General features: G+C 35.9%; 1 protein-coding gene across 1 annotated transcript in view; it reads right to left on the bottom strand.

Moving 5' to 3' along the window:
- The window catches only part of pde4cb (phosphodiesterase 4C, cAMP-specific b), a 98,364-nt gene that overhangs the window by 20,321 nt on the left and 57,363 nt on the right, over window positions 1-20,680 (bottom strand).

The following is a 20,680-nucleotide window of genomic DNA, read 5'->3' on the forward strand; positions in this document are numbered from 1 at the left end:
GTGTAGCTCAATTGGCAGAGCATTGCAATAACAATATGCAATCATGTGATCATGCGATCGTGGGTTCGATCCCAGGGAATGCATGTGCTCATAAAGTGTGTATGCACTATAAATCACTAAAGATAGGTTTAGGGATGGTGTGGGAGTAGTCGTTAATAAAAAAATGAATTTTGCTAAATGGAAATAGGACAAATGTAAAAAGTCCACACATTGCATTTAAATGAACACGCATTTTGATTGGTAACGACAGTCACACATCATTTCATGACGACAGACGTAACACGACACTGTCATTATTTTTACGCCAGCTAGAGGGCGCATGACTTTAAAACGTAAATATAGGTCGTAATAAGGTGCTTTTTTTTGGGGAGGACAGTCTCGCCATGCCATGACAGATCTTCTATTTTACAATTGCAGTGTAAAGATGGCTTTTGTTGATGTTGACAAAATTTGATTGGTAACAGTCTATAGCTGGGGTTCCCAAACATATTCCTGGAGCCTCTCCAACACTGCACATTTTGCATGTCTCCTTTATCTGACACACCCATTTCAGGTCTTGAAGTCTCGACTAACGAGCTGATGATCTGAATCAGGTGTGTTTGATTAATGGAGACATGGAAAACATGCAGTATTAGGGAGGCTCCAGGAATGTGTTTGGGAACCCCTGGTCTATAGCATTCTGACTGATTGAAGTATTTTGGTTAAACTTAAATATTTGACATAAAAGAGAACACATACAATTAAAAAGGTATAAAATTGCCTTATAAAAAATTATAACTACTATAAAAATGCCCCTGGAAATCAGTTCCGGGGGACAAATATTGTGCCTTAATGGAAAGGTTAATTTCTGATGCTGCTCACAATCATTTAGGACATCTTCACAACCTTTGAGTCCTTAATGATAAATGCAGGTAAACAAATAAAATATTTCATCATTTGCTTTTATCCAAAGCAACTTTCTTTGCATTCAAAGTATGCATTTGAATTTGATCAGTCCTGGCACCATGCTCTATTGTTTGAGTTAGATACTAGTCTTTAATTTTTGTTGCTCTTATTTTTTAGTTATTTATTTTTTGTCATTTTTATAACTTTTCATCAACTTACAACCCCCGCAGTTCCCTCACTGTGCATTGAAACTACTTAAAGGTACATTATATAACTTTTCAAAATACATCATCAATCCTTCTTTCAAAAACATGTTTTTGTCTTACCCTGATTTAGTACAGTAAGCTTATTATAAGCAAATATTTTTGAGCTAGCAGGATGGTTTTTGCAGGAAATTGCATACATATGTCACTCGCTTGTGCACGTCTTGTCATATCTGTGAATAGAGAAAAGTTGCTCCGGCTACTTTGATGCGTGTATGGAGCGAGAGTGGCATAGGTTAGTTGTCACAATGATTGAGAAAGGCTGACATGGAGCAGCTAAATCTCCAATCCCTCGTTTTAAACAAACGCCGAACAGAGGAGAGTCTGCTGGCAAAAAGAGAACTTGACAGAGCTTGTAATAAAACCAGGATCAACATTGGCTTGGCTTTTTGGAGATGGCGAGAACTCAGGGATTTGCGGAAATAGCGTTTTTGTTACTCAACAGGTGAGTAAGGTATTTTTTATTGATAAACAGATAAATTACCATATTATATCTCTAAAAGAGTTTATTGTAAAGCATTATCTATTGTGAAGGGTCATTTCATGAGCTGTTGTAGCGCTCTGGAATTTATTTTCAAGGAAGTGGTGAAAATCAAGTTTTTAATGTTGTTTATATGTCTGTGTGTTGTTTTTAATGTGCTTTAAAGGTCCCGTTTTTCGTGGCTTTTTGAAGCTGTGATTGTGTTTATAGTGTGCAATATAACATGTGTTCATGTTTCGCTTGTAAAAAAACACAGTGTTTTTCACATAATTTACTTATCTGTATACCGCTGTTTCCACTGTCATAAAAACGGGCTGATGACTTCCTTGTTCTATGAAGTCCCTCCTTCAGAAATACGTAACGAGTTCTGATTGTGCCAGCGGTTCCTGTGTTGTGATTCGACAGCAGCTTAGCGCTCCTTGCCCGGAAAAGTCACGCCTCTTACCATAACGTGGAGATGCACGCGCTCAGTGTTATTGTAAACATGTCTTTAATTTTACCCTATCAATTTGAGCCGGAATCAGACCCGGTGATTGGACTGCGGGATGAAAATAACAGCGTTTCGACGACATGGCGACAAACACACTCTACAAACGCAACTCTTGTGTATTCCTGTGGGCGGAGGTTAGTCAAAAAACTGTTTTAGTGACGTCATTAAAGAAGGAAGTAGAGGGATGTAGTCCAAACTGGCCGTTCGATGTAGGCGACTTCTGTTAAATAAAATATCTCGCTTGGCATTGAACTTTGAGCTTTAAAATTTTACAGATTTTATTTATACTCTAACAACAACATTACACACTAACTAAAGTTTGAAACATGGGATCACGAAGAACGGGACCTTTAAAGGTTCCCTAGATTCAAAAATTGAATTTACCTTGGCATAGTTGAAAAACAAGAGTTCAGTAAATGGAAATGACATACAGTGAGTCTCCAACTCCATTGTTTCCTCCTTCTTATCTAAATCTCATTTGTTTAAAAAGACCTCCGAAGAACAGGCGAATCTCAACATAACACAGACTGTTACGTAACAGTCGGATCATTAATATGTACGCCCCCAATATTTGCATATGCCAGCCCATGTTCCCAACATTATGAAAGGCATTAGACAAGGGCAGAACGTCTGCATCTGTGCACAGCTGAATCATCAGACTAGGTAAGGAAGCAAGAACAACAGCGAAAAATGGCAGATGGAGCAATAATAACTGATATGATCCATGATTACATGATATTTTAGTGATATTTGTAAATTGTCTTTCTAAATGTTTCGTTAGCATGTTGCTAATGTACTGTTAAATGTGGTTAAAGTTACCATCGTTTCTTACTGTATTCACGGAGACAAGAGCCGTCGCTATTTTCATTTTTAAACACTTGCAGTCTGTATAATTCATAAACACAACTTCATTCTTTATAAATCTCTCCAACAGTGTGTAATGTTAGCTTTAGCCACGGAGCACTATCAAACTCATTCAGAATCAAATGTAAACATCCAAATAAATACCATACTTACGCAATTAGACATGCTGCATGACGAACACTTTGTAAAGATCCATTTTGAGGGTTATATTAGCTGTTTGAGCTTTTTTTATGTTGTTTAAGGCAAGCGCGAGCTCCGTGGGCGTGGAGCACGAGAATTAAAGGGCCAGCAGCCTGAATCAGCGCATATTTAATGATGCCCCAAAATAGGCAGTTAAAAAAATGAATTAAAAAAATCTATGGGGTATTTTGAGCTGAAACTTCACAGACACATTCAGGGGACACCTTAGACTTATATTACATCTTTTAAAAAAAAGTTCTAAGGCACCTTTTAAGACAAACCATGTGCAAATTCATATGTCATGATCACCATTGCTGAGTATTTTCAGTTTAAAACTGCAGTGATCTAAAGACAGTTTCAAAAACGCAGTTTGAAATCGCTGGTGTTTCTGATGTCAAAACTACCTTTAACCAATCACGTCAACGTGCTGCGGGATTTAATATATTATTAAAGGGTCATGAAACCCCAAAACATCATGGATTCTGACGTCAATGTGTAATACCGGCAAGATCCGGAGTTGTGATTAGCTCATAATTTTTCCTCATAATTTCCTTTTTCCTTAATATTCATTATTCTGTATAATGAGTGTGTTGTAGTTCTGTGTTTTATTGGTTGTTTTCTCCCCTCTTCCCCACCACTTATCCACAGCTTTACACGCCCATTTCGAGACTTTTTCCAGCTCTGAGATGTGAAAGACAGGCTAAAACAGGGGGGTTTCATGATACTTCAAAGATCACTGTCCCTGGAACAACAGAAAGCTTCTCTGAAAATAAAGGCCATTCTTTCTTTTATGTAGAGTGAAAAACAGGTTGTATACATTTGTCCATGGCACTTAAGAGACGGGGCCCAGATGAAAAAAACGAGCCAAAGGGGAAAAAATAAAAAAGATGCAAGATGGTTTGGGTGTTGCAGATGACCCTTTAGAAGATAAGAACTACATTCTCTATAAAGCTGGCCAAATATATAAAGAGAAAGAGTAATACTTTTTGATATATCCAAATAATTATTAGTGTTTGCTGTAAAATGGATACAAGTGTGTGGACTGTTTTTCAGTTTTTTTTTTTTTTTTTTTTTTTTTTTTTTTTTTTTAGTTATAAAAGGTGATTTCTGCTGTTTACACAGTGGAAATCATTTCATGTATAATAATAATAATTTTACATGGTGATGTAAATTCTGCATCAGAATTATGAATCGAGTCAATGAAATTTCACCTGATTCTGGATTTTTCAAATAATCTCATATCAAATAATTTTCATATATTCAAGTCTTAATTTCATCTCCAGCAAAATTATAGCAAATATTTTGTGAACATTCAATACTGTATAATAAGATTCAGTCATAATATATTAAATCAGCTATTTTATGCTTTTACGAAATCATTACAGTAATGATCCATTACTTAGTAATTTTGCAGATTTTTCCAGTAAACTGTAAGCACAAATAAATTTATGATGTCTGAAAATAATCTACTATTAACTATTGTGTACAAACATCTAATAAACATTATCAAAGTATCATATCTAATAAGCCTAAGATTCACATACATTCTAAATTATCAATGTATACACATACTATAGGTGAGAAAATGCTCTAAAAAGACATTTCCCAAACTAAAACACACAGATATCAAATATATGTCTTATCACATGTGTTATCAGAGGAACCAGAGAACCAGTGCCATGACAACATGTAAAATTATTTATGAGGATTTGAGATAGAAAGGATGTATAATAGTGCATAAAATACTGGGGACAATGTATATGACATGTCAGAATATAGTACAATTAAAAAAGCCTACAGAACTTTTTTTTTTCTTTCTCAAATTTCAGTACTGTGTAGCAAACTCTATATGTTTCAACAGCGAAGAAAAAGAGCAAAGTTCAAATTCCGAGTTCTGAAGTGTAGCCTGACAATATGCCTCAGTTTGTATAATGTGGCAAATGTCAACAGTGAACTTACCACAGTACGTGCTTTTCTGCAGTTCTCCGTCTTGTCCATAAGCAGATTGCCATTATATAAAAATATTTCTTACAGAATAAAGAGATACATTTCTTACATTTGAATTTCTAATTTGATCTGACATTTATTTTAAAGACCTTGAATTCCTTAAAGACTAAAATCTGTAAACCTTGAAGCTAAATATGTTTTACCATAAATACATCCAGCCCTCTCTTCTTCTCATGTATTTTGACCGCACACACACTCTCTCTCACACACACACACACACACACACACACACGTAACTTCTCTTTGCCAACACACAAGTCACAACACGCCTGCAAAGCTGACAGATTTGTAGAATACCACAGTAGTGCACATCAGACAGCTTCAGGATCAGACACGCTTAAGAGAAAAAATAAGAAATTATTAGCATAACCCCTGAAAGCCTATTTTTAGGAGTATTATGAAATTTTTCATTACTTTCGTAACAATTAAAGACATCTTTTCCATAAATTTTAGATATTTAGAAATGTTAGATCATTTAGAATTTTAATAGGCCTATTCATGAAATGTAATACAATAATGAAAATAATTAATCATTTTTATTATATATTTAAAGTTATATATAATATATGATTAATATCTTCATATATGCATAATTATGTATTTTTTAATCTTATTTATTTTGGTTTAAAAGTGAAGGCAGATTCACAGGTCATAAATTATGAGTATCATCTATGGTAAAGAGCTAGATTAGCTTAGTAAGAATGATTACTACACAGTCACAAGTAGAATGTTAGCACATGCTGTTTACTCAAGGTATAAAACAAACTGCTTGTACAAATATTTTACGTGGAAGTAAAATGAAACAATATGTAGTGAAGATTCTCAGTTCATCACAAAGTTATTCCAGTGAAGTTCACAGTGGATGTCATCAGGGTTGGGCAAAAATACATCAAAATGTATTTTAAAATAAAATACCAAATACCTTAATTTTAAGTGTATCAAAATAAACTACAAAATACTGCAGCCACACCATGTATCAAAATAAACTACTGTATTTTTGTATTTTAAAAATGCTAAAAAATACTTTTACTAGGGAGCTTGAAATTTCATTGCAAACCTTCCATCAGTTGGCCTATTTGATCGATCCCTTCACCATTACACTGACTCACGTTAAACAATGTTTGATAGCAACAGCTTTTCTCTGCCCGAGTCATGCAATAAATCTGACATGTGCAACCAGTTAAAGGCACAATATGTACAGTAAGATTTTTGGATTAAAATATTCAAAAACCACTAGAACAATGTTATATATTTTGTTGACTTGTGTACTTACATTATCCCAAATGTTTCAAAGAATGTTTAAATGCAGAGAAATATTAGATTTTAACCAGGACACATCGCCTATCAATGACATCATACCCGCGTTACCCTCAATTTCCAGTTTTATTTTGTAGATACCATGGAAACACCAAAGACACATTATATTCCTCGTCTGTCAAATAAATCATATTATATATTTTATTAGACAGATGAGGAACTGTTTGGATTCATTCATCGACTGAAAACTAATCATGTCATATAGCTTCTTGTTTAAATCTCGTTTTCTTGATTTATAGTGAGTACCATGTTTTACCATGACTAATATTGATCTATTTTACTGCAGTGTGCAACAAGTGTCTAATAGCAGCTGCCAAGTGAACACACAGAGTAACAACTTTCAACACACAAATGTATCTAATATGATAAACAGCGGCACATTACCCCAGATACGCTAGACCAAAAAAAGCAGAAGCGGCGACTGTGGCATAATAAAAGTTCCGCTGCTCTCGAGACGCGTGTCGCGCTCGTCTCTCATTAGCAGTCACTCCAGCGGTCTCGTTCAGCTCCAACATCACTCGCCCTGCTCTGCTTCATACTACAGTAACATTAATAATCTCATCCATGAACATGATTTCTGCCCGAGTCCCATCGGATTCTTTTCCCCTGGCTGTAGACGTGAAGACAACACATCCCATGATTCCACAAAATCAAGGATAAGCGACTGAATAAGCGACCTCTAGTGGTGAAAATGTACATATTGTTGCTTTAACAGATCAAATATTGACATATCCCTGTGATCTCCCAGATGAAGGTTAGTTTTAAAGTAACCAACAGTTTAATGTTTAACAGTTTGTGAATGACTCGTAATTGTATCCTAATTTAGTTATTTGGTGTTTGGTAACAAAGGGCCTACTTTGCATCAGCAACACTGACTCAATGACAAACAAGTCATTCATAAGAAGACAACTGATGGCTCCTGTGTTCATGTCAGCTAGTTTCTAACTAATTAATCAATTGATTGTTAAAAAAAACAACAAAAAAAAACACCCACAGTTAACGCCACCATTATTTTAGAAAGTTGCCCCTTATTGTTTCCATGGTGACGCGTCATGCTTGTCACATCACACACACGCAGCCACAATACCACTGTATGACAGATGTATCGCTTTTATTTAGTTTTTCCTATTTAATTCAAAATATTCATAGACTTGCATACCATGTCATCAACTATCTGATATTCCGATTCTCATGTATGTGTTTTGTCGTTTAAAAACCTTTATAAACAGTGTTGGGTAAGTTACTTCAAAAAAATAATTAATTACTAATTACTGATTACACCATCAATATTGTATATAAAATACGTTTCTAATTACTCTGTCTGAAAAGTAATTTAATTACTCAATAAGTAATTTAACTCATTACTAATTAATTCTTAAAATCCCCATAAACCTTGACCGGATAGACAATGGAAAGGAAACTCTATTAAGAATTTAAATATGAGTCAAACATGGAATAGTTTAGCCTTTTATAGCTTTTTAAAACATTTTAGCTTTATTAAAACATACTATAATACTTAATTTTTTAGTAACAAATAGGGATGTCATGATACCAAAAATCTAGTAGTCAGTACCAATATCACCAAAAGTGCACAATACTTGATACCAAAGTCGAAACTATGGTAAAAATATTTAAAGATACAAATAAAGCAATGCCCAAGGCCTATATTTTTTTTTCGGTAGGTCTAATAGCAAGTAAAAATACCACAGAAATTGAATAATCAAATATAAAATAACTCTGCATAGTCATAACTGTATAAATTAAATATAGATTCATTCTTATTAAAGCTTTCTTTTGTTGTTTGATTATCATTTATAATACAGACAGCAAATAGTAGAGAGTAGGATGTTTTAAAGGCTGCTGTCACTAAGACTTAATGGACAGAGACAATATGCTGTTCACATTCACATAACCAACGCGAATATAAGCCAAGACGGCATTTTGACATAACTGTGTGTGTATTTGAACGTTTATGTGTAATAAACCACGGAAAGCTTTGGCTGAGAGCGCATTGACTGAAGACCGTTTCTCAGAGACTGTGCACAGTTTTTTTCTCTCTAGGACATAGCTTACATTTTACCGTAATGTTCTTGCCTACCTGTGTCAAAAAAGTGAAGTTAACTGGATTATTTCCATTCTGCAAAACAGCCACTCGCTTCTGCTGACATCTTCAGACAGAGACTACACAGCCAACTGGTGCGAAGCTGCGAACTCACGCGCAACTGCACTACATAACGATTTTAAAGAGGCAGCGTTCACTTTTACCTTTAGACGACAAATTTAGATTTTAAATTCAATATTGATTTAAACAGAACTGCTGAACTAATTTACAGTATGTAACACAAGTACATTATAAGTAACTGTAATTAAATTACCTAAAAATGAACAGTAATGCCTTAGTTTACTTTTTCAGTGGATAAGTAATTTAATTACAGTAACCTGTTACACCCAACACTGTTTATAAATGATCTTAATCTTGATCTATAATGTAAGATAAAAAAAGCTTTCCTGTAGCTCAGTGGTTAGAGCACGGCACTAGCAATGCCAAGGTCATGGGTTTGATCCCAGGGATTGCACATACTCAGATACAATTGTATAGTATAATGAAATGTAAGTCGTGTGGCACAGTTTAGAGTCCTGTCAGTCGGATTTACAGCACGTAAATTCATCAGTTTCTCCCGAAATACATGCAAGTAAGTGGCCGGTGAACTGTATTTGATATGAATAAAACACGTCTGCAAATTATATTTGAATTGATTGTTATTGCCGCTTCCATAGACACCAGTGTGTATTTTACAAACTTTAAATATATTGTTTTACTAGTTCTTATGTACAGTGCTCAGCGTAAATGAGCACACCCTCTTTGAAAAGTGACATTTTAAGCAATATCTCAATGAACACAAAAACAATTTCCAAAATGTTGACAAGACTAAGTTTAATATAACATCTGTTTTACTTATAACATGAAAGTAAGGTTAATAACATAACTTTACACATTTTTCAGTTTTACTCAAATTAGGGTGATGCAAAAATGAGTACACCCCACAACAAAAACTACTACTTCTAGTACTTTGTATGACCTCCATGATTTTTAATGACAGCACCAAGTCTTCTAGGCATGGAATGAACAAGTTGGCGACATTTTGCAACATCTATCTTTTTACATTCTTCAAGAATGACCTCTTTTAGCATCTTCTCTCTCAGTAAAGAGCAGTACATCTGTGAATTCATGATGCCATCAATGAAACGACACCAGCAGCACTCATGCAGCCCCTCATAAGGACACTGACACCTCCATGTTTCACTGTAGGCACCATGCATTTTTCTTTGTATTCCTCACCTTTGCGATGCCATGCAGTTTTGAAGCCATCAGTGCCAAAAACATTTATCTTATCTCTTCACTCCAGAGTTCAGAGTCCCAGTAGTCTTCATCTTTGTCAGCATGGGCCCTGGCAAACACTGGACGGGCTTTTTTGTGCCTGGGCTTTAGGAGAGGCTTCTTTAGTGGACGGCACCCATGATGCCATTCCTCTGCAGTGTACACCGTATTGTGTCATGGGAAATAGTCTCCCCAGTTTGGCTTTCTCCTTCTTTAGATAACTGCAGTGAACTTGCATGCAGATTTTCTTCAACACTTCTCATCAGAAGACGCTCCTGTCGAGGTGTTAACTTCCGTGGACGACCTGGACGTCTCTGTGAGATGGTTGCAGTTCCATCTTTTTAAAATTTTTGTACCACTTTTGCTACAATATTCTGACTGATAAGTAAAGCTTTGCTTCTTGTAGCCTTCACCTTTCTGCTGTAAAGAAATTATTTTCTTTCTCAGGTCTTGTGACATTTCTCTTCCATGTGGTGCCATTGCTGACAGCATGAAATGGAAAGGGGTTTTAACACCCTTTTTAGCTTTAAAATTGAAAATTTAAAAATTTAGCTTTGCTCCAGAGACTTTCAGTGGGGTGTACTCATTTTTGCATCACCCTAATTTGAGTAAAACATTATACTATTAACCATACTTTCATGTTATAAGTTAAACAGATGTTATATAAAACTTAGTCTTTTTAAAAATGCAGTAACTTAGAATTAACTAAACTTCACCAGTTCTGACACGGTCAGAGTGATCATTGTAGTGTCTTCCTGCTCATGTATGACCCTGGCGGCCCTGACCAGGCAAACATGGAGAAAGATGTGACCAATCCCTCTAGGTGCTTATGTTATAAGAGGGGATCTAGAATGGTGGGATCAATAAGCTCTTGGTGTGAAGAGCACGATAAGAGGTCTGCAGTAATAAAGGATAGTTCTTCTCCCACAATGCAATAGTGCCCTTGTTCACCTGAACACCAGCTGTATTCCAGAGCTCTGACTCTAGTCTCTCTGCTGGCGCTGATTAGGAATCGGTCTTTATTTGGAACATTGCTTCGATCGTGAGACAACAGGACACATCAGTTACTGCGCAGAGGCAATTAAAGTGCAGAGTGGCCAGTCATAAAGACTTATGCATGATGGGCAAGAACAGCTCTGCAGAAAGGGATGGACCCTGATGAGAGGTGCAGATGTGGCTTAAATCAAAATCTTTCAATAAATGAGTAATTCAAGCATGGCTGCTGCTAGTTCCTGCTCAAATTAGGTAATAACCCCTTGTACGAACACAAAAGACAACATTAAACCGAATGACCCTCCATACAATAAAAGTAGACCCTAGCCAACAACACACACTGCACTGTTACATTTCAGTTTGCCACTCACATAAAACTACTGAAGAAGGTTTTTCAAGCCTCCTAAAAGAATAAAAAAGGTAAAATAAATACAGCTGCATACTTTTATGTATAAAGTCCCACTGACTTTTTCCCACACTGACTGGATTTCTTATTGTTTTTGCATTAAAGCTAGCTCTTTAAATAAATAATAGTACTGAATCTCCTGATCAAAACAAAGGTGAAGAAGCAGCAGAAACAAGTAATAGCATATGTAAGCAGATGTGTATAAAATAACGCGATCATCAACATTAAACAGCATATAAATCAAAACTGCCCAACATTACCAAATAAAATGTTGACCCTGGACAAGCTATAGGACTGCAACAGAAACTACAACAAAATATTCTTGGGGCCATGAAACTTTTGTGAAAACTCCAGACAACTCACCCACCCAAAGAAATACATGAAGAACAAAGAATGCTACAGTGCTTAATGTTGCAATGCACAATAAACATAATAAACATAATTCTTTGATGCACTTCTTATATATTTATATATTTAATTCCTCCACCCAGGTCCTACTCGACCCGCTCTGCGCGGGCCTTGAACCTGGGTCTCAGGTGTGGGAGTTGGATGCTCTAACAAGGAGGCTAAAGGCTGCAACCCCTAGTGTCAGTCACTAGAGCATCTCTATCAGAGGAGTGAGGTTCACTTGCACAGCAACTACTAGCTTGCCTCCATTACACTCATCCTCCTAAACCTCAGTCTCATCCGGGTCACGGCACCAATGTGACTTAAAGGTGCAATATGTAATATTTTTTACAGTAAAATATCAAAAAACCACTAGGCCAGTGTTATATATTTTGTTCACTTGAGTACTTACAATATCCCAAATGTTTCCAACTAATTGTAAATCGTGAGAAAATTGCAATTTTAACCAAGGCTCCGGGACGTGTGAAGAGTCGCCTGTCATGGTGTCATACCCGCGTTACCCTTGATTTCCAGTTTATTTTGTAGAAACCATGGAAACGCCAAAGACGCTTTAATATATTACATGTTTTAATAGACAAGGGAACAACTGTTTGGATACATTTATAGACAATAAACTAATTATTGTTATATAGCTCAACACGTTTAGTCTTATCGTTTACATCTAATTTTCTTGATTTTTTGCGAGTCTCATGCTTTACCATGCCTCAGAGAAAAACACTATTTTGAGAAGTAGCTAACATAGCATAATCAGATGCAGCTTTATTTTTATTAACAGTAATTTTCTCCATCATACAATATGTTTTAAAATTAATTGCATGTCATTTATCAACACAATCATCCAGAATTTAATATGATATTGTAAAATCGATCTATCTTACTGCAGTGTGTAACAGTGTCTCACAGCAGCCGCCGAGCGAACGCACAGAGTAACGTTATAACATCATTTTCAACACTCTCAAATGTATCTAATATGATAAACAGAGCTGCGTTACCTCATACTCATGACCGGAAAAGCGGAAGCGGCGCCGGCGACTGTGTCATAATAAAAGTCCCGCTGCTCGTGAGGCGTGTGTTGATCAATCGCTCCAGCTCCTCGTTCAGCTCCACAACACTCGCTCCTGCTCTGCTTCACACTACAGTAACGTTAATAATCGCATCCATGAACATGATTTCTTCATGAGTCCTATCCCGATTATTTCCACTGGCTGTGAAGTGAAGACCACATGATTCCGTGCTCAAACTTGCCGTCATCAATCTACGCCTTTGTTTTGAATAGGCCTCTAGCAGACAGAAAATATTACATAGTGCACCTTTAACACACTCTTCATCTTATCGTCACAAATAACACATATTTGACTCAACTAACACAACTAGGAGCTGACAGACAAAATAAGTATACTTGTGTATAGTTTAAAGTTTAAACTTGGGCTTGATATACGACTCTGCTGATGATGACATAGCTCCAATATCATGTGAACAAACGCAGAAACCAATGGCGAGCTTTCCCAATTTATGTTGAATTTAACTAATATTATTTAAACTCTGTTACATGTATAAAACCTTAGAAGACATCAACCTACTTTTATGGTGCTTTTTTTTGTCGCCTGATAGCTTTGGGTCATGCTTTGGCATTGGGGTGAATGCTTTCAACAAGGGCAGTTTGGACAATCTGGAATGAACTATCTCTTTAAAGTAACGTTGAAACAAGACTTTATATTGTAGATTCAGAAATATTCCATGTGCACTCACTAAATACACACTCACTTCTTTCCAGGTCAATAACAGAAGCTGATCACAACAGACTGCGTTGCTGTGCACAGCCCTGAAGGTGACGTGAAATTTGCTCTGAGATAAAAGACAGGGTGGTTCATGTGTTTCAGATAAAGACCTGACCCTATATACAAATCTGCATCATATTATATTTATATCTGCATTACATACAGCTTCAGCACAGGCTATGAGTACTGTTATTGAAACCCTAAGTTCATGTTTTGTTTTTTCTCTTCTGTATTTCCAGTTTTCAGAAAAAAGGAAGTTCATACCTGATCCTGGGACATTATACATCATGTGTACTGAATGATTATCTTATTAATAAACCAAGGTATTTACATACTTCATAGAACTTGGAAAACTTTCTGTTTCTGAAGCATTTCACTATATATATGCCACTATAAACCTACTGTAAATAAACTGTAAATAACGTACCTTATAATTACAGTTTTTTTTTTCAAATGCTTACACACAAAATCCTTACTTGACACACAATTTCTGAAACCTGACACTCAAACACCAGAGCCACACAGCAAATCTGCAAAACCATACACTAATTCTCTGCCTTCGAGTTTTCCAATTTCATAAAACACTTTTTGCAAAACACAACACACAATTCTCTATGTAACACACAGAAATCTAACAGGAAGTATCTTGATTTCCTTTTTTTAAACACACCCATTGTTTCTGTCCAACTACACATGGTTGATGTATTTCTTTTCTTTCGTACTGTGTAATACTGTATTCACAACCACAAATGCTTACAGCAAAAAAATAAATAGTTTGGTTTCAATCTTGCTTTCGTGTTTACCGTGAATTTTTCAACATCTCTCTGCTAATTACTTTCAATCTTGTACAAAAATGTACATAGGGGCTCATGAAAGAAAAGCTTTAGGTTTTGAATTAACTATGTGTATATGATATATCCAAAAATAGAATATTATTGCAAAGGTGTTTGCAACGTAAGACAAATGTTTGCTTTTGAGATGTGTTTGTGATATTTTGAATGCGTTGCTTCATTTTTCTAGAAGTATTATTCATATTGTATTTTGTGTGTGCAGTTGTTGGATTTGTGTGTTTTGAAGTTTTGAAAAAAAGAGTTTTGAAAATGTGTGTAAGCAGTTGAAAAAAAAACTGTAAACCTGTAATAACGCATGTAACCATGGTTCCCTGAGAATAGGGAAAGAGACGCTGCATCCCCTAGGGGTCGCTATGTGGAATGGCTCCGGCATGACAGGTGTTTGAAGCATGAGTGTGTACTCACACTAGACACGGTTGCCTTGAACCATGCCCAAATGCGATTGTCCCCCCTCCCCACTCCCCCGCTGGCCTGCACTCACATTGCACTTAACGTTCCAGGCCGAAGCACATTTATGTCATATACGATGCAACTTTTTGAATGGAAGAATGGAAGACTGCCTAATATATAGGCTATTTATAATTTATGCCACACAGCGATTTTCACTTGCACATATCAGAGGATTATTACGAAGGCAGCTGACGTTAATGGAGGAATTTGAAGTTTTACTTGCAAACTACAATTCCTGTTCATCAATAAGGAGAGAACCAGACCCGTTATAAACCCAAATACACTCGAATTAATTACATGAATTGATAAGTGTACTATCAAAGTAGTAATAAAGATGTTTGCTGTCCTAATGATGACAGTAGTGCGCACGAAAGTAGTAACTGTTCCGTGCTCCGGCACGGTTAGCGCTCACACTGCATGTGAACCGTCGCTCGAGCCCAACCGAACCTCTTCCAAGCGGGCCAGGGCCGGCTAAACGAACCGCGCCCAGGCACGGAACGGAGCAATCACTCTTGTCAAATGAACCAGGGCTTTGGGGGTCAAACGCGCTCGAGGCACGGGTGTGAGTACACCCTAAACACAACAATGAACTTGACATTGGCAGGCGACAGCCTATGACATCACCACTGTTGTGACCGAGAGTACAAGAGGGCGCCTGTGCAAAACGTCATCCACTTCTTGTCTGAAATAAACGTGTGCAGGAATACCAAAAGCATGGCAAAGGGACGCAGTATCTTGTTCTCCTATTCTCAGGGAGCCTCATAACCTGAGATGTTTCCATTAGAAAAGGAACTCGCACTGCGCCCCCTAGGGGTCGTTAAGGGGAACGGAATACACCAGAGAGCATGGAATTTGCCGCTGGTTTTTATGTAGATAGTGTTTTAAACATGAGGTATAATTCATTTTTGGGTATATCAAACGGGCAATCTTTGGTTTTATTAATATATTTCTTGTTTCAGAGCTGATAGATTTGGCTTAACCCTTATAGGGTCTTTGGGGTCTGCACAGACCCCAAACGACGTTTGCTCAAATTAAAAAAAATGTTCTCTTTGTCCAAATGACATGAAACTTTGTATAGTTGTTAACACTTTCTAGATCTACAAAGAAAAAAAAATTGGAGTGATATCTTGTTTTTATGTTAGTGTAAAAAAAAAAGGGTCACACTCAGGGTCTTCGGGGTCCCCTGGCAACAAAATGTAATTTTGTAACAAAATAATTGTTTTTTAAAAAACAAATGTAATTTTGCTCTGTTTATTAATATTTTTACTTCATATTTGTGCAGTTTTTGGAGGATTTGTCATATCTTTTAAATTTATACAAATAAATAAATAAATAAATAAAAATTTTTTATACAAAAACAGCTTATTATGTAAAATTCACTTTATAAAAGACCCACATTTCTAACTTTCATTCATGGGGATAACATGGATAATTTGACATGGTTTAGTGTAAGATTTTTGCCCATCTTTTGGAAAATGCAGTTTTAAAAGTAAAAAAAAATATCACTTTTACCAGTAGATGGCTCCAGAGCTCCACTATTTGCTATTTGACTAACTGAAAGACATCTTTTCACAAGTATTCTTCAGTTGGATTCATATCTAAATATTATGAAATCACAATTATAACAATAAAAGACAATGAAAATTACTTTTTGTCAAAGCAAAGCAATTTTTTTGTACTGAAAAAAAAAAAAAAAAAAAGTTTTTCAAAAATGTTGTTTTTGAGGATGAATTTTGTCCATTTTCTAAGTGGAGTCTCATCATAATGTAACAATATTGAAAACTGATTTTTTTCATTACAAAAAATACTAAACTTTGACAAAAAGTAGCCTTTATTGTTATAATTGTGATTTCAGAATATTTAGATATGAATCCAACTGAAGAATACTTGTGAAAAGATGTCTTTCAGTTAGTCAAATAGCAAATAGTGGAGCTCTGCAGCATCTACTGGTAAAAATGATTTTCCAAAAGATGGGCAAAAATCTTACACTAAACCATGTCAAATTATCCATGTTATCCCCATGAATAAAATTTAGAAATGTGGGTCTTTTATAAAGTGAATTTTACATAAAAAGCTGTTTTTGTATAAAAACCTATTTAAAAAATATATTTTTTAATTTATTTATATAAATTTAAAAAAATATGATAAATCCTCCAATAACTGCACAAACATGGAGTAAAAACATTAATAAACAGAATAAAATTACATTTGTTTAAAAAAAAAAAACAAGTATTTTGTTACAAAATTGCATTTTGTTGCCTGGGGTCTGTGGAGACCCCGAAGACCCTGAGTGTACTTCCCAAACGAAGACCGCGCAAGGGTTAAGGGCTTTATTAAGTTTCATAACTTATATATTTACATTAAAATTAAATCCTGTACTAACTAGAGTACTGCTTTTGTATATTTGACTGAACTGTTTGCTTGTGTTTATTTTACCTCTTATACTGTTATAATGGATATTGTTGTTAATTTAAATGTTATTGTTCAATAAATAATATTTTATATAAATAAATTTTGGTTAATTGAAAAATCTTTTTTTTGGTATTGAGAAAGAGTCTGTCAGTGATTTCGACATTAATACGACATTAGATGGCGACAAAGACTGTCTTTATGAGTGAGTCAGTCAGTCGCAATGACTTTCATATTGAAATGGACTGAAACAAGGAAACAAGGACGTTGTTTTTACTTTAAACAACATCTTATGAGACGCAACTGACAAATGCATTGACTAGCGCTGTCATGGGAATGTCTTAAATGTTAAATGTTGTGGTCAATATAAGATTGACCTGTAGAATATCAGCTAGATGCAGGTAATACACTCGCTCAAGCGATCTCTCTCTCATAATACTCTTCATATTACATTGAGTTTCAATGAAGCGACTCAACGGTCCTTCATTACTAGTCCTAAGTTACATTTTAGAATTAGCAATAGAGGCTTGGGCTCGACTGTTAAACTGTCAACTTGAGATTTGACAGAATCCTCATCAAACCGTTTCACATGCTGTGAGAAAAGAGGTGATGCTGCAATGTATATTATGAGTAAATTAGTTTTTACCTTGGTTGCATGTAAACCAAGAAATGTAGACCTAAACAAAATTACAAATCACTTTAATACTTTACTTCAAAATATAATTGATTACATTTTTATTTGCTAATGTATCTATATTCATTTTTGTTATGATTTGATTTTGGAGTGAAATATGAGATGTTTTTGTGAGATTCACTCCATCACTGTCATGAGAGAACTCTCACGGGGACTGGTAATGACAAAAACAAACATCCTGAATGAACATCAGTAAAAGTTCATTTTCTGATGTTTTCAGCATGTGTGGTTCTCTGGGGAATGAAGAATACGTTTAGAGTCATACAAATCACTACACAGAAACTGACACCTACAAAACAACTGTTCAAAGGCAAACAATACTTATTTCCAGCACAATCTCATAGAAATTCTTAGCTATTTTACATTTTGGCAAATTTGTGGCTAATTCATATGAATTTGTACGATTTCATTAGTATCTTTTAGTACAATCTGTTTATGCCCCACTGACAGTTATGTTTAGGGTTGGGGTTAAGTGTGGACCTTCTTGCTTACTTTTTTCTAAACATTGGACATTTTCATATGAATCATATCGTACAAATCCACCCAAAAAGTTGTTGGACGTTGGACGTTTCATACAGTTATTTTCAGTATACAGCCTTTTTTATTGCCTCGTTATGCATTTCTGTAGTAAATGCAAGTTGTGTCTATTTAATTACCATTTGCAGGTTTCCACGAAGCACAAACTAAAAAAAAATAAGTCATTTGCTAAACTTAAAGGTGATAGAGAGGATTTTTTCGTCGACTGAGAATCCAAAGACTGTTAGTGAGTTTTTGAAATGAGCGCATGCGTAAGAACAACCCCCCTCCTTCACAGCTCATTTCAAAGGAACGCCTCCCAAAACTCATGCACGAGTATTTGAACACGAGTGTTTACCACCGGCATTCGCTGTGTCGTGTTAGTGGATTCATTATGTCGGACTCACCGCAGGTGACTCATAATCTGCAGTTGTTATTCCTGTCTCCTGACAAAAACATTGCATGCAGCGCCTTTAGAGTGTGGAAAGTTACTGGAGTGTGCAGCCGCGCTCGTCTCTCACAAGGAACGTCACGGCAGTGATTGACAAGCCAGAGGGCCAATCGTTTACGCAATGATCGCGTAAACGATTGGCTGATGTTTTTAAGGCCCTACCTCGTGCACAGATGATGTATATTAATATTATTACTTTCAGTGCACCTAATAAATAGTCTTTTATCCGTTAGTAAAGACAGTTTCAAGTAATATTGCAAAAATGTATAAAACAAAACATCCTCTTTAGCACCTTTAACTCCTTTGAAGAAAGTTATCACAGTGCATATCTTTGAAATAACTACATAAACTCAACTAAAATCTTAGCCGAAATCTAAAACAGCTGATTAAAGCCCAACAGAATGCATCTGTATCTGTACAGCAAACATAACTTACACTATATGTCATGATGGTATTGGCATCAAGTATATGAATGAAGAGATTGGTCACTTTGCATAACAAATTGCAATACTGAATATTGTCACTTATATGACCTTAAAAAACAATAATTGGTTTCAAACAGGTTTTCTCAAACACTCCTACTTCAACTGCCCACATCTCCTATTGGTCAGGCAAACGAGTAGCCCCACCCCAAACATATGTTATTGGTTGTGTCATAAGTTGACAAGCTTGGACTGCTCAAACAAATATTTTGATAGCAGCACAGAGCTTCAGTGTCTCACTTTTAGTGAAAATCAAACTGCTTATTTTTGGCTTACAATTGAAGTCCTGTTAAACGGGGAAAAAAGTATTTTAACACTGGGGGGAAAAAAATTACTTTTGAAGAGCCAAACCCTATTTTACATGCATAACTGATTCTAGACACAACAGAAGCAAAAGAATATGAAATTCAATTACCGCCTGCGTTTCTGCACAATGTCAATTGGACAGTTGACAGCACACGGAGAGCCGCAATGACTGACGTTCCAAACTTTAAAAGTGCGGTCAGTGGGTGGAAGAAAGACACAGCCAGTTGGCAAACTCATGTTTCCCTCCAGAAATCAGCTCTTCCTTTTATGTAGTCTGAAACACATGCTTCCTACCGCTGAGTTAGTGTCGTAGAAGAGCGATGAACACACGGAGCCACGCTGACATGACAGAGTTCACCCAGACATCTCGTATAAGCCTAGTTGGCATCCTTCAGTTTAAAATCACATTAACTCCTTGTAATCCACATTAAAATGATTTTTTATAGTCTTGAAAGCTGCTGTTAAACACACATACTAGGATAATACACACAAAAAACTAACTTCCAGTGTCACCAAGCGCCAGAGTAAACTCTCTCTCTCTCTCCCGGCAGCTCAGACAGCTGAACTCATATACATGAGTTTACACCAGCATGCTGGCCTCATACGGGTGTGTGTGCGTGTGTGTGTGTGTGTGTGCATTTGTGTTTATGTGTGTTTGTGGGACTGGCAGATGAACAGTGAGTCACAGCCCATGGAGAGGGCGGAACCACCAGATGACTGTCTCAATATTAACCCTTTGCTGGAGACTCCCCTTAAAGCGAGCAATAACGCAAGTGCATTTATAGTACATCCCTGTACAGTTATCTCATTCTCAAAAGGTATGAATGTTACTATATTAGATAACAAAATATCAAACCAAGTGGCCATGTTTTGAAGAAAACATTACTTGTGAAATAGAAGTACACTTTAGCATACTTTTAAAAAGAGTTAATGGTACACCTTAAGAAAGTTTTCATTTCAAGTTTGTACTACTTTCTGTTTATTTTATTATATTTATTAGAATTAATTTTTGTTCAGTAAATATACTGTCATTAAAATATGTTAATATATATTAAAAATACATAAACAAA

The sequence above is a fragment of the Megalobrama amblycephala genome, linkage group LG21 (assembly GCF_018812025.1).
Source record: "Megalobrama amblycephala isolate DHTTF-2021 linkage group LG21, ASM1881202v1, whole genome shotgun sequence".
Classification (NCBI taxonomy): Eukaryota; Metazoa; Chordata; class Actinopteri; order Cypriniformes; family Xenocyprididae; genus Megalobrama; species Megalobrama amblycephala.